General features: G+C 35.6%; 1 pseudogene; it reads right to left on the bottom strand.

The window, feature by feature from the left end:
- Positions 1-3,662: 3,662 nt before the first annotated feature.
- On the bottom strand, positions 3,663-8,673 carry LOC101693221 (annotated as a pseudogene).
- Between the last annotated feature and the right edge of the window lie 5,534 nt (positions 8,674-14,207).

Genomic DNA, 14,207 nt, shown 5'->3' with positions numbered 1-14,207 from the left:
TATCTACACTCACAGAGTTTATCTTGAAAAGATGCCCTAACATTATGCATGCCCATCTTCCTTGTCCTGCTCTAGGTCCTACCCATTGTGACATTGAAAGATACGCCTCTGTTGTCTTCAAATTCTTACATAAATTCATGTAGGTTGAGAATTCAGGCTAAATAGCGATTGTGTTCAATATTATGTATTACAAGTACAATGTTTCTTCTCCTCAAAATTCCCAAAACCGTGAAAAGTCAGTGCAGAGAGCAAAATGGAGTCTCTCACGTTAAGCAGGAGCCTGTATCAAGCAACAACGCAAGTAGTTCAGGTACCGCAACTAGGAGATATTACCGGGAGCAACATCAGCTGACACCCTAGAACGGATAACAAACAGAACTACTGGAGGTCTGAAGAAACCCCAAACTGACTAAAGCCCTTTAAAAAGGGAAGGATTTTGGCAGCAAACTGTCTGACTCTTCAGACCTGACCCCTCTATGTCTGACCACTTAAAACAGATAACCGCCGCCGAAGGCGCTACCCGATGGATCTCTGAACAGAGCCGGATCCTTCACTGCACGACAGCAGAAGCAGTAAGTGCCGAGAGCTGTACCAGGACCAGACCACAGCCTTATCTCAACTGTGTGCCCACAGACTGACTTTGTGGTTGGTTTGTTAACTTCCTGCACCCTTCTGCTATCTTGTTCGTTGTGTAACTTGCCTTCTGTCCTGCTCTGTGTGCTGTGTAAGAAGCCAAGTTTAATCACATGGTGAATTGTCATCAAGTCTGGAATCCTGAACCTGCTTTATCGTTGTGGTCTAACTTTGCTTTATGATTGAATAAAGCTGACACTGTGGAAAGACACAACTCGTGTGTGGCTTCATAATGTGCTTATGACAGTTTAGGAGTTTTTGAGTCTCCTAATTTTTTCTGATTCCCCAGTAAAGAAAATTGCACTAAGTTGCTGATGTGTCACTTTACATACTTATTAAAATCTCAGTTACTAAAGGGCAGTAGTTTAAAGAATAGCTAAGAAACTGCATAATGTATAAAACAAAAGAAAAACTAGAATGGCAGTATTACTACCCAAAAGTGAAAATTTCTTTTAAGTGGTTAGTCCACAATGAAATTATCACTTCTAGGAACAACTAGATACAAAAATAGCAAATCAATCAACTGATCGACACCAATGCATATGTACTTCACTACAGACATACATCAATAACAAACAAATACAAAGAAAGGATAACTGTATTTAACACTGAAGATCATGACATACTTGTTTAGTACTTTCTAGATTAAGAAGCAAAAAATAACTAAGATTTGAGCTTGTAAGAGTAAGAAAATTTACATCTTAATAAAAATTCATGAAACTGTCTCTAAGGACAGTTAACTTCCCTGTATATGTAGAATATTTCCATAAAACTGACTGACTTCAAAAATAAAGTATGCAAGCAACAGAAATTAATAACAATACTATAAACAAAGAAAAGAAAAATAGCATTTAGGGAAAAAAATCCATATAATGTCTAGATCAATGAGTAAATCCAAACATTAATTACAGAATTTTTTTTAAAGATTTTATTTATTTATTTGAGAGAGAGAGCATGGTGGGGTCAGAGGGAGAAGCAGGTTCCCCACTGAGCAGGGAACCCATCATGGGGCTTAACCCCGGACTCTGGGGATCATGACCTGAGCTGAAGGCAGACACTTAATGGACTGAGCCACCCAGCCCCTTAACTTCAGAGTTTTTAAAGATAAACAAAAATCAGAACAAAACATCAAAATGTATAGTTTTACAAAAACTGTATTCTTAGAGAAAAATACATGTTTAATTATTTTTGTTATTAAACAAGAAACTATGATAACACATTAACTAAGATTCAAATTAAAAGTATAAATCCTAATGTAAATTGCAGTTTTTGAGGCTAAAAAGAACAAAACCTGAAAAAGCTTATAGACTTCCCCAAAAGTATATTCAGAGAAAAAGGCAGAATTTAATCATTTTTAGTACTTAACAAAAATAATAACCATAGCTAAACTTGAACTTAATTAATACTTATAATTAAACAAATATAACTGAAGCAGAATTGACCAATGTTAAATGACATACACAAATTAATTTTTTAATAAAAAAGTAAAGGTAGCATCATTGAATTTAAGAATTCATGATTTTATGTAGTATATGTAGTATATATATATATATATATACTGATAGGAAATATATATATATATATATTCTTTTCAACAAGCCTAACCCAAAAAGCAAAGGTAAAGCAAAAGTATACATCTTTAGGATTAAATATTTTAAATATAAATATAAAAAATTTAAAATGTTAAAAAAAATGCAATATGTTACCTTGAAAACTAATTTAAAAACATAAAAATTATAATTATATACATATACATACTCATATTTTTCCAAAAAATGTTTAAAAAGAGACAGAAAAGTAAGTATAGAAAAAAAATGAGATATTTAAAGACAAGCATCTTTCCATATACTAACTCTAGCACTGATAACTCCCAAGAGGCAAGGTTTCCAACTGAGTTACCAGTCCATGGAGTTTCCTAAGAATACAAGGTAAAAACAAAACAGATCAGAGTCCTCTCAGAGACTATATATATAACTGTATTGCTAACCTACTACTGCATAATTCCAATGATAATTCTTAGGTGTCCGTAACTGCATGATAGGAAATCTTTTGATAAAGTCATATAGACCTAGAAATGAAGTGTCTTCTAGTGGACAGGACTAGAGCCAACTACATTTTGATCAGTAAATCATTCCACTGACAGAAAAATGATGTTTCTGATCGTATGCAGCAAATGATATGGAAGAGTCATCATTATGAACCTTTCTGCTTTTATAAATAGGAAATGTTATATGTGCTCCATCTTCAACCATATATTGTACTGGTAACTTGGGGGTTATTATGTTTACCTGTTAGTTTCTAAAAGAGATGTGTTAGAACATGTGTCTGGTTGTGAAGTTCAACCACAGATTAATGTCTAACATGAAAGAGAGGCCAAAATGAAAGATAGAGAAATGAATAGATAGAGAGAGAGACAGATACCCAAGAGATATCTCAAGATCAAGGAACAGGTGTAGAGAGAGTGAAAGTTAAGCAGCTGAAAGTTGTTGTTACAACAGCATATTTTCATTCTTTAAAATTTTAGATAATCCATAGTGTGACTAAGACTGAAGCAGAGTGGAGAAAGTATAGGATATGAAGCAATTCAGAAACTGTGATGGTACAGGGGTCCAAGATCTATTCAGAAGAAATAACTAAAGATATTGGAAATAAAAAGCAAATTTATTTTTATTTTTTTTTTAAAAAGTAGATACTCAGGAATATAGGCAGAGACAAAGATTCAATTGGCAAGTTAGAATCATTTGCCCAGTTCAAAGCAGAAATAGCGGAATAGAAAAATATAAAATAAAACTGGAGAAATAAAGAATAAATGCTAAAGTCTAATACTTTATTAATAAAAGGTTCAGAAAAAGAAAAAGATAGTAAGGAAATATTTAAAGAATTGATAATAAAGGATTCTTGGAACTAAAGTATGCTGTTTTCAAAAAGCTTATTTAAATGGGACAAGCTTGTATAAGAAAAAGAAACTAAAAATAACCCTTTCTAGATACATGGAAGTGAAATTTCATAAAATAAAAAATAAATAAAGCTTATAAAAGATACCAAAGATTAGCAGCCTCTAAAAGTTCAGCAATCTTGCACTTGTACCATTCCTTGGCCTCCTGAAGGTTCTTGATAGCCAGGCTTTCATACTGCTGGAGTACCTCATGCAGGACAGCTGTGAGGTCAGGCTTGGAAACATATGTATTGAGTTGGACATGCTGGTCCTGAATCTGGGCCTGCAGTTCCTGGATTTCCTCATCATGTAGGTTCTTCAAAAAAGCAATCTCTTTTTTTTTTTTTTTTAAGATTTTATTATTTATTTATTTATTTGACAGACAGAGATCACAAGTAGGTAGAGAAGCAGGCTCCCCACTGAGCAGAGAGCCCAACGCTGGGCCTGATCCCAGGACTTCGGGATCATGACCCAAGCTGAAGGCAGAGGCTTCAACCCACTGAGCCACCCAGGCACCCCAAAAGAAATCTCTTCTTGCAAGTATTCCACTTTGTGCTCAAAGTCAAGATATGCCAAAGAAGCACTTGTCAACACCCTGTTTCAAAGGCTGCAGGGAGCTTTTGGCTTCCTCTCTTAAGCATCTTCCCTTGCAACTTCTCCTGCAGCCACATGATGTCCTCAGCCAGGGTGTCCTGCTCCACCTTGAAATGGGCTTTGTCATTGGTGAGCTGGTCCACCTGCCGGCACAGCTCCCGAATCTCCTCCTCACAGAGTCCCCCAGGTGTAACTTACCCAGATCCTTGTGCTGCTCCACTTCGGCCAGGTGGATCTTGTTCTGCTGCTCCAAGAAGCCCACACTGATGTAGTTGACAAAGCCGTCATTCAGCTCCTGCAGCTCCACGTTCTCATTGGCACAAGTGTTCCCAAACTCAGTGTCCATGGCATCGGCCAATGAAAAGGATACTGAGTCCTGCAGTAGATGCACTCTGGGCACACTGTTCCTCACCTTCCGGCATACCAGGACAGCTGAATGTTAAGACGGTTCTCAACACTGACACTGCCTCCTACAGGAAGCTGCTGGAAGGTGAAGAGAGCAGGATTGCTCTGCCTCTTACAAACTTTCCTTCCCTGAACCTGAGGGAAACCAATCTGGATTCACCAACGCCCCCAACCACTTGACACTCACTCAAGGACAATTTTAATTAAGACACTTGAAACTAGAGATGGACAGGTCATCAATGAAACTTCCCAGCATCACGATGACCTTGAGTGAAGATTGCGCATATTGGGTACAGCAATTATTACCAGCAAGAGTTAAAAAAATAAATCCATATCTTAAAGTAACAGCTTTCAAATGACTTTCTGCAGTTTTTTAGGACCGTAAGATCGATTTATAATAGGAATAACCTCTAGTTCTTAAGAAATAACACTCTTAAAAGATTTGGGAAAAAGTTTACAACATAGTCTAGTTTATGAAGAAAACTTGTGCTAGAATATTTCTGAAAAAGTATTTTTGAGTACCATTAAAACTGCTTTTTTCCAAGAAGTATCTGACCGATTTGTTTCTGCTTCAATAAATCTTTGGAAAACTCAAAAAAAAAAAAAAGAAAAGATATGAAAGAGCTTGCTAAAATACCTACAGTTAATTAGCATAAGATTGACATCTGATTTCTCTTCAACAACATTTTCAGCAATCAAAAAAGTCTTAAAAGTTGAGCAAAACCCTTTGAAAATAAAACTATTTCCAGCTGGAGTAATATTTAAATATGAGTTGTTACTGTCAAATATATATAGGATTCAAAAAGTTTATCACCAAGAGACAATCTCCAAAATGATTACTAAATGACGCTACCTAAGAAGGAAAAAAATGAATCTAGAAGATCAAGATAATATAAGGAACAAAAGTAAATTATTAAAATTTGCTTAATGCCTACCCAGTAATAATAGTTTTTTTCCATAAAAGTCCAGAACTAAAATCCGAGAGGTTGAAAATACTGGATCTACATTGAGGAAGAAAGGAGAAAAGAGTAAGAAGTGGAAGGGACAAAGGAAGGGAAGTAATACTTAAATAAGCATGAATACAAAAATATGCTAAGGGATAAAATATATTAAATATTCTTTATAATTTGAAGATAAAACAATAGAAATAATACATATCAGGCAAATACTAACCTAAAAGAGAGAGAAGAAGAGGGTGATGTGGACCAGCAGCAGCAGCAGACGTGACACAAAGAGGATAATGATCAGTTTCATAATTACCATATTTCTCCCCTAAGTCAATATACAAAGCAGACAAAAAATTAGAAATAAAATGATTTATATTATAATTCTATAAAATAATATAATTTATACCTAAGGAATAGGAAATTAAAATTTTTACCACATAATAAAAATATTAAGAAATATTGGCTACATAATAGAGAATAGTGGCTGTCTCAAGAAATTATCATAATTTCCATGTTACAGGATAAATCCTAAAAAAAGGGGGGATAAATTCTTAGTTTACAATGCAATGCAATCTGAAATCTACAGCAGAAAGATCGTTTTTTTGAATCACATAGGAAGAAAGGAAAGCCCCCCCCCCCATATTACACACAGTCAATACAGGGGAAATCTGGGCAAGTTTTAGCGAGAACTCCAGTGAAATCACTACAAAACAAAATCTGCTGGGACAAACTAAAATGTATGTAACAGGGTGCCTGGGTGGCTTAGTTGGTTTGGTAACTGCCTTTAGCTCCTGCCTTGGGCTCAGGTCATGAACCTGAAGTGTCGGGATCAAGTCCTGCATCCGGTTCCCTGCTCCATGGGGAGTTTGCTTCTCCCTCTGACCTTCTCCCTTCTCATGCTCTCTCTCACTGTCTCTCTCTCAAATAAATAAATAAAATCTTTTATAAATAAATAAATAAAATGTACCTAACACAAAACTTCAGAAGGTTAAAAGAGCTAATGTGATTAACTATAAAAGAATATCATATGGTATTAGAATATCATATGAAGAAAATATTTTATGTTTGAAAACACATAAGACTGGTAGTGAGAAATCACAAATTAAAATGAATATACAAATTTACATAAATAAGAATTGGTAACTATAGACATATGGGCAGAGACTATGAGGAGGCAATTCCTAGGTGAACCATGAAGCTCAAGCTCACTAGTACTCAAAAGAAATGCAAACTGGAACAAGGAGAAAACATTTTTCACCCACTGGGTAGGGAAATTTTAGAAGTGTGATTACATCAATATTTGAGAGTATGAGGAAAAGAGAAACTCATATATGCTGATGATAAACCTGTAACACAGTCATATTAAAGAACCATTTGGTAGCTTAAGTAAAGTGAAAATGCATTTATCTTTACGTCCTAGAAATACTCTTCTACATATATATCCTAAAAAAATTTGTACATTGTACAAAAGGAGGTATGTGTGAGGATAGCCACTGTGGCATCCTAAGGAACAACTTAATATGCTTTGGTGAGGTCAATGGATTTATAAAATGTGAAATAACATGATGTAATTAATGAAATATATAACAAAATATGTTGAAAATGCTGATAGAAAAGTCAAGTTGCAATAGAACGTGTACACTAAATTTACATAATTTTTTTTAAGATTTATCAGAGAGAGAGTGAGCACAAGCAGGCAGAGTGGCAGGCTGAGGCAGAGAGAGGAGCAGGCTCCCTGCTGAGCAAGGAGCCCGATGTGGAACTTGATTCCAGAACCCTGGGATCATGACCTGAGCCAAAGGCAGCAGCTTAACAGACTGAGCCACCCAGGCTCACCCAATTTATATAATTTTTAAAAGTACATATGATACATTATATGTATAATAACATATGTACATATGTCTCACATATGTATATCTGTAAATAAAGGTAGAGATGGAAGATTTGCAGGTTAAGCATCTAATTTGTGATAATGTTTTTTTTTTTTTAATATTTTATTTATTTATTTGACAGAGAGAAATCACAAGTAGATGGAGAGGCAGGCAGAGAGAGAGAGAGGGAAGCAGGCTTCTCCGCTGAGCAGAGAGCCCGATGCGGGACTCGATCCCAGGACTCTGAGATCATGACCTGAGCCGAAGGCAGCGGCTTAACCCACTGAGCCACCCAGGCGCCCCTGTGATAATGTTTTTATGATGAGAAGAAAAGGTACTGAAATGGAAGATTAAAGAAAAAAATGGGGTCTCAACTAAGGAAGAGGTTGAAAAGATAAACTGATTTAAATCTGTGCCTAAGATCCAGCATGATACAAATACTTAAATGAATTAAATATATGCAATATGAGCCAAGGAAAACACCTGCTTTGATAGAAAAAATATGTAGATACACCTAATATCTAATAAAGCTCCTGAGTTTTGTTTTCTGGCTCTATCAATCTATGAAATAATTGTGAATATTGACATTGACAAGAATGTGTAAGCTTTATATATTTATATACACACACATGCTATGTATACCTATATATGTATATACATAGTTATTTTCAGACATACATATGATTCAAATGCCTTCCAAAAGAAAAATAATGACTCTAGGAGGAAAACTAAGACACGCAGAGTACGGTAAAAGTAAATTTTATATATGTATAAAACTTTTTGCAGTATTTTCAGCCCATATCAAACAGAAACATAACCAAATTGAAGCACTGGTTATCTCCTGATGTCCATGGAATATGCCAGCTGGTTTGCTCAAGGCTGAGCTGGTAATGGGTCATCAAAATATAGGAGAATAGAAAAGTTTAGCTTAATGCAACACAGTAATATTTCGAAATGAATGACTAGAACAGTTTCAAGTCAGAAACTTTCCATGAGGGAATGGATTATGTATGACAGTGTGTAAGATTTGATTAGATACTGATGATAATGTGTTTTATTAATTACATTCAGACAGGTGCTGAGCAGAAGTAACTGAAAAACAAAACAACTTCGAAGATTCATTTAGATTAAGGTTTAACTAATTAATATTACTGCGATAAATATATCACATAATTATCCTATGTGCTGCAAATGACTGATAAATAAATGAACGAATATTTGTCCCCTTTACCATAAGAGTCTCTGATCCCTTTTTCCTTCCCATTTCTTTGCCTGTGGCCAGGGACATCCATAGTCACTTCATGTCTTTTCCTGACCTTAGATGTTGCTTCTGTTGCTGCCTCATAAGATAATTTTTCCAGTTACTCTTGACTTTACATCTTAGCATAGATATCAATATGTTTGTCAAGATTTGGTCTTCTGATTGAAAAACTGTAATATTCTTCCTATAAAGCTGAAAATTAATTAATAGGACAAAAACAGAGCCCTATTAGTTTCTTACAACCTTCTATATAACTCCTGACTTATTTTTGACTTTATATAGTCTTCATACTATAATATTTTTATTCAAATTCTTGGGCAGACAGCATCAAAAGAAAATGGGGAAGAGGCATCACACAGGACATTCCAAGTCATCCATTCTCAAGAGCAGTTCCAAGTGCTCCAGAAGCATTTCAAAGCATTCTTGCTCTTCTTCCACCAAATCTCTTTCATCCCACTAATTGCTTGGGAGTTTAAGGATTGTGTTCCCAACCCCTCCTGCTCCTGTCTCATTCTGAGATTGTGACCTGAGTTGAAAGCAGAGACTTAACCCACTGAGCCACCCAGGTGCCACAAAGAAATACCTTCGAAACTTTTTAGATCATGGCTCCCCAAGAGATATATAAAGATACAAGTATACAATATGTGCACGTATGCCTGAACATATGTGTATAAGAAAGTTTCAGCAGCCGGTCAGAGCCAGCACCCAGAACTCCAAAATACTCTAATCTGTACCAGTGAAGGAGAAGAAGATCACAGATGTCAAACTAGGAAAGCTGCCAAGCTGGATGCCGATGGGGGATTTCACCCCTGAAAGTACTGTTGGAGCATTTCAAAGAGGTTATTACCAGAATTACAAGTATGCCAGTATGAAGAAAGGGAGTGTCACTGGGATTTCTACAGTGCTGGCAGCCTACATGCTTTTCAATCACAGTCTCCTTACAACGAACTCAAAGGTGATCAGCTGTGCAAGAATCACTGGAGAGGACCCAGCATTAACATTCTGCATTCCTGACTATGACTTTTGCCCTGCAACCCTTGAATCCTTTCATATCCTAATTGAGAATTAACATCCAATAAAAGACAATGGGGAGGGAATGGAGGATGACAAAATTTCATATAAAAATCCTTAATCTTACTATATGTGATAGATCTCATATTTTCTATTCATCTATTATTTTTAATACTGATCATAACCTATTGGACTGATTTTATGAATCCTGAAAGTGTCATGGTTCTAAACTTAGGAAGAAGAAAACCCCAGCAGAATTATCTCCTCTTTCCCCCTAGGTAGATCACTCTGTTATCTACCATCACTGTACTTAGTACATACCTATGTGATAGAACTTGTGCTTTTTTAACATTTATTTAAACATTGCCATCATGTGCTTTTTAGATTAGGGCCCTTTTCAATTCATATTTTTTTATTTTTTATTTTTTTAAAATTTTATTTATTTATTTGACAGAGAGAGGCAGAGAGGCAGGCAGAGAGGGGGAAGCAGGCTCCCTGCTGAGCAGAGAGCTTGATGCGGGGCTGGATCCCAGGACCCTGAGATCATGACCTGAGCTGAAGGCAGAGGCTTAACCCACTGTGCCACCCAGGCACCCTGCAATTCATTTAAAAAAAAAAAAAAAAGATTCTATTTATTTATTTATTTGAGAGAGAATAAGCATGGGGAGAGTGACAAGCAGACTCCCTGCTGAGTAAGGAGCCCCATTCAGAACTTGGTCCCAGAACCTTTAGATATGACCTGAGCTGAAGTCAGATGCTTAACCAACTGAACCACTAAGGTACCCCCAAATCATCTCTATATCCCTTAGCATACTTCGCACACTTAGAACACTTAGCATAGGGTTCAGCATATAAAAATTATTCAATAAATGTTTCTTCACTAAATTTGATAATACTTAAATATTCCCCAAAACTTATTATTTCAAATGCCTAAAATGGAAAAAGTTATACTACTATAATATTTAGTTCAATAAAACTGTAGACTGGTGAAAGATATGCTACAGTTATAAAAGAGACTCGGATTAGATAACATATGGAAAAATGCTGATCCATTTCAGTCACCAAGTATTATGGACTGTTTTTGTCCCCCCAGCTCATATGCTGAAACCCTACCTCTCAATTTAATATCAAGGTATAAAGAGGTAGGGTCTTTGAGAGATAATTAGGACCAGATAAGGTCATGAGAATGGGATTATTACCCTTGTAAGAGAGCTTGCTTCCCCTCTCTACTCTGTCGTGTGAGGATAAAATGAGAAGCTAGCAGTGCAACCCAGAAGAGAGCTCTCCCCGGGACGTGACTACGTTGATATACTGATCTTGGACCTCTAATATCTCCAACTGTAAGAAATAATTTCTGTGGTTTATTAAGGCACCCATTCCATGGCATTTTTGTTATAGCAGCCTGAGATATCTAAGATATCTAGAAATGGCGAAGGTATCCTCACTAGTTTCAAAGAAGGCAGAAAGGTTTTTGAAATAGTTCATCCTTATTTCCATTAAAAATAATAAAATTTAACATTTTGAGGTCAAGTTAGTTAGGCTTCAGTTATCTGGAATATGTTTCTACCCATGCTGATTTTCTCTTTCATTAGGCTAGGAAGAAAAGTATATTTTGCATCCTAATTTCTTAAAATCTTTACTTAAAAAATACATAGATAAAAACACATTAGAGTCTGATATGTTTTAAAGCAACAAAATGAATTTTTTAAAAAATCTGACATAATTTTGTAAGAACATTACAGACTTTTATAAAATTTCAATATTTTATTCCTAAGACATTATGCCTAAAATAAATAAATAAATAAAGCATTAACGCTATGTATAAAGGTAAGTAAGTATAGTTAGAATTAAATACCGTAGCTTTTACAGTATCTGGAGGATATCACAGTTACAGTTTACCGTATTTCTACGAATTATTATGGATGAATGCTTTGTAAACTCTAAATTCTGTAACCCTTGGAGAAATTTTTACCTTTACAAGATGGGAGAAAATTTTCTTAAAATGAGTCCACTGGGGCACCTGGGTGGTTCAGTGGGTTAAAGACTCTGCCTTCAGCTCAGGTCATGATCCCAGGGTCCTTGGGCTCTCTGCTCGGTGGGGAGCCTGCTCCCCCCCCCCCGCCTGCCTCTCTGGCTACTTGTGATCTCTATCTGTCAAATAAGTAGATAAAGTCTTTAACAAAAAAAAGAAGAGTCCACTGAAGTGCAAAGTTTACTTTTCATCACGTATCAGAAATAAACATAAATGGACTAAGGAGGTGTTCTGGAAATGAAATAAACCATTTTTACTAATCTTTTAAATGTCAGACTAGCATAGAATATAAAGCAATACTTCTAAAAAGCTGCAACCCCAGTTAAAAATGTTTTATGGCTACTTGATACAAAATCACCAAGTGTTATCTTTCTTAATTAGAGATATGCTTATTTGATGGACAAACTAATTCAGAACCTCAAAAATCTTAAAACTCAAAAACAACACTGAAATTTAAGTCTTCATGCAGTCAATGTAAAGGCATTACATATACTGACACGGGAAATTTCTCAAGCATATATCGCTTTTATATTAGGAGGGGGAAAGAATAAGACTAATATATTGCCCATATGACCAAAAACGTGGTACACTTGGGCAAATGTGGGAATAAATTGCTTAAAATTACTGTCAGCATCAAGACTCAGGCTGACAAGAAGCCTCTCACTGTCATGATGTAAAATGAATAATTTATAATTATATCATGTATTCTCTAGTCTACTTCTAGAAGCACAAGGCTTGATTTTCTTATTTAAGGAACAAATAAATGCATTAACAAATAACTTATTATAATTATTACAGTTAATTATAAACTTTTAAAGTATGTATAAATTTAATGAAAATTTAAAGTTAAATAATACTACCTACAACCTACCCTACAGAGTTGAAGATTACTTTTTAAGACAATGTTTTTTAAAATGTATCATATATACTGAGAAATGCACAGGCCACAAAAGTATAGTTCAACACATTTTCACAACATGCCTATGCTTGTATAACTGTGACCAGACTTCTCAGCACAAAGGTTCTCATATGGCTCGCTGAGTTTCTTTCCTTCCGTCACGAAGAGTAATCTCTATCCTGACTTCTACCACAATCAACTGTGATGTTCCTATTCTTGTAATTCATGTAATTGAATCATAGAGAAATTCATGTTCTTGCACATGTTTTCTCTAGTTCAATATCTATGAGATTTGTCTTCTTGAATGTAACAATAATTCATAAATTGCTATCCCTCATTTACATTACATTATATGAATATACCATAATTTACTTGTCCATTCTACCACTGATAAACATTTGGATTGTTTCCAAATTGGGGCAAATGCAAATAGTGCTGCTGTAAATATTCTACCTTTTGATGCATATAGAAGAATAACTTCCTAGAAGTGGTATGTCTGAATAATAAGTTTTGCAACATGACAGCTTTGTAGACACAACCATGCTTTTCTCCAAAGTGGTTCTATCAGATTACATTCTGACAATAATGTAATAGATTTCTGATTATTCTACATAATATCCAAGACTGGGAGTGACAATTTTGTTGTTGTTGTTGTTTAATTTTACCCATTCCACACTAAATGAGAAGAACACACAGCCAAAAATACTTTATCCAAGGCTGACATTCAAAATGGATGGAGAGGGGCGCCTGGGTGGCTCAGTAGGTTAAAGCCTCTGCTTTGGGCTGGGATCATGATCCCAGGGTCCTGGGATTGAGCCCCAAGTCAGGCTCTCTGCTCAGCAGGGAGCCTGCTTCCCTCCCTTCTCTCTGCCTGCCTCTATGCCTGCTTGTAATCTCTGTCAAGTAAATAAATAAAATCTTAAAAAAAAATTATGGAGAGATAAAAAGCTTCTGAGACCAGTAAGGTTTAAAAGAATATGTGAACCCCCAAGCCCGCACTACAAGAAATATTAAAGGGGGTTCTATAAAACAAGAACCCAAGAGTGTCATAGAACAGAAATTTACAGAGACAATCTATAGAAATGAGGACTTCACAGGCAACATGATGTCAATAAAAACATACCTTTCAACAACCACTCTCAACACGAACAGCCTAAATGCTTCCATAAAACGACACAAGGTTGCAGATTGGATAAAATGACAGGACCCATCCATGTATTGTCTATAAGAGACCCATTTTGAACCTCAGGATACATCCAGACTGAAAGTGAAGGGATGGAGAAGCATTGTTCATGCCAATGGGCCTCAAAAGAAATCTGGGATAGCAATTCTTGTATCATATAAATTAGATTTAAACTAAAAAGTATAGTCAGAGATAAAGAAGGTCACTTCATAATTCTTAAAGGGTCTATCCATCAAGGAGATCTAACAATTGTAGATATTTATGTCCCCAGTACGGGAGCAGCCAACTACATGAGACAACTGTTAATCAAGATAAAGAGTCATAATGATATGAATACATTAATAGCAGGGGATCTTAACACACCGCTCTCAGTAATAGACAGATCATCGAAGCAGAAAATCAATAAAGAAATAAGAGCATTGAATGACACATTGGAC

This window comes from Mustela putorius, unplaced genomic scaffold, assembly GCF_011764305.1.
Source record: "Mustela putorius furo isolate JIRA1106 unplaced genomic scaffold, ASM1176430v1.1 tig00003898_pilon_pilon_pilon, whole genome shotgun sequence".
Lineage (NCBI taxonomy): Eukaryota > Metazoa > Chordata > Mammalia > Carnivora > Mustelidae > Mustela > Mustela putorius.
This window is presented reverse-complemented; position numbering and strand designations above follow the sequence as displayed.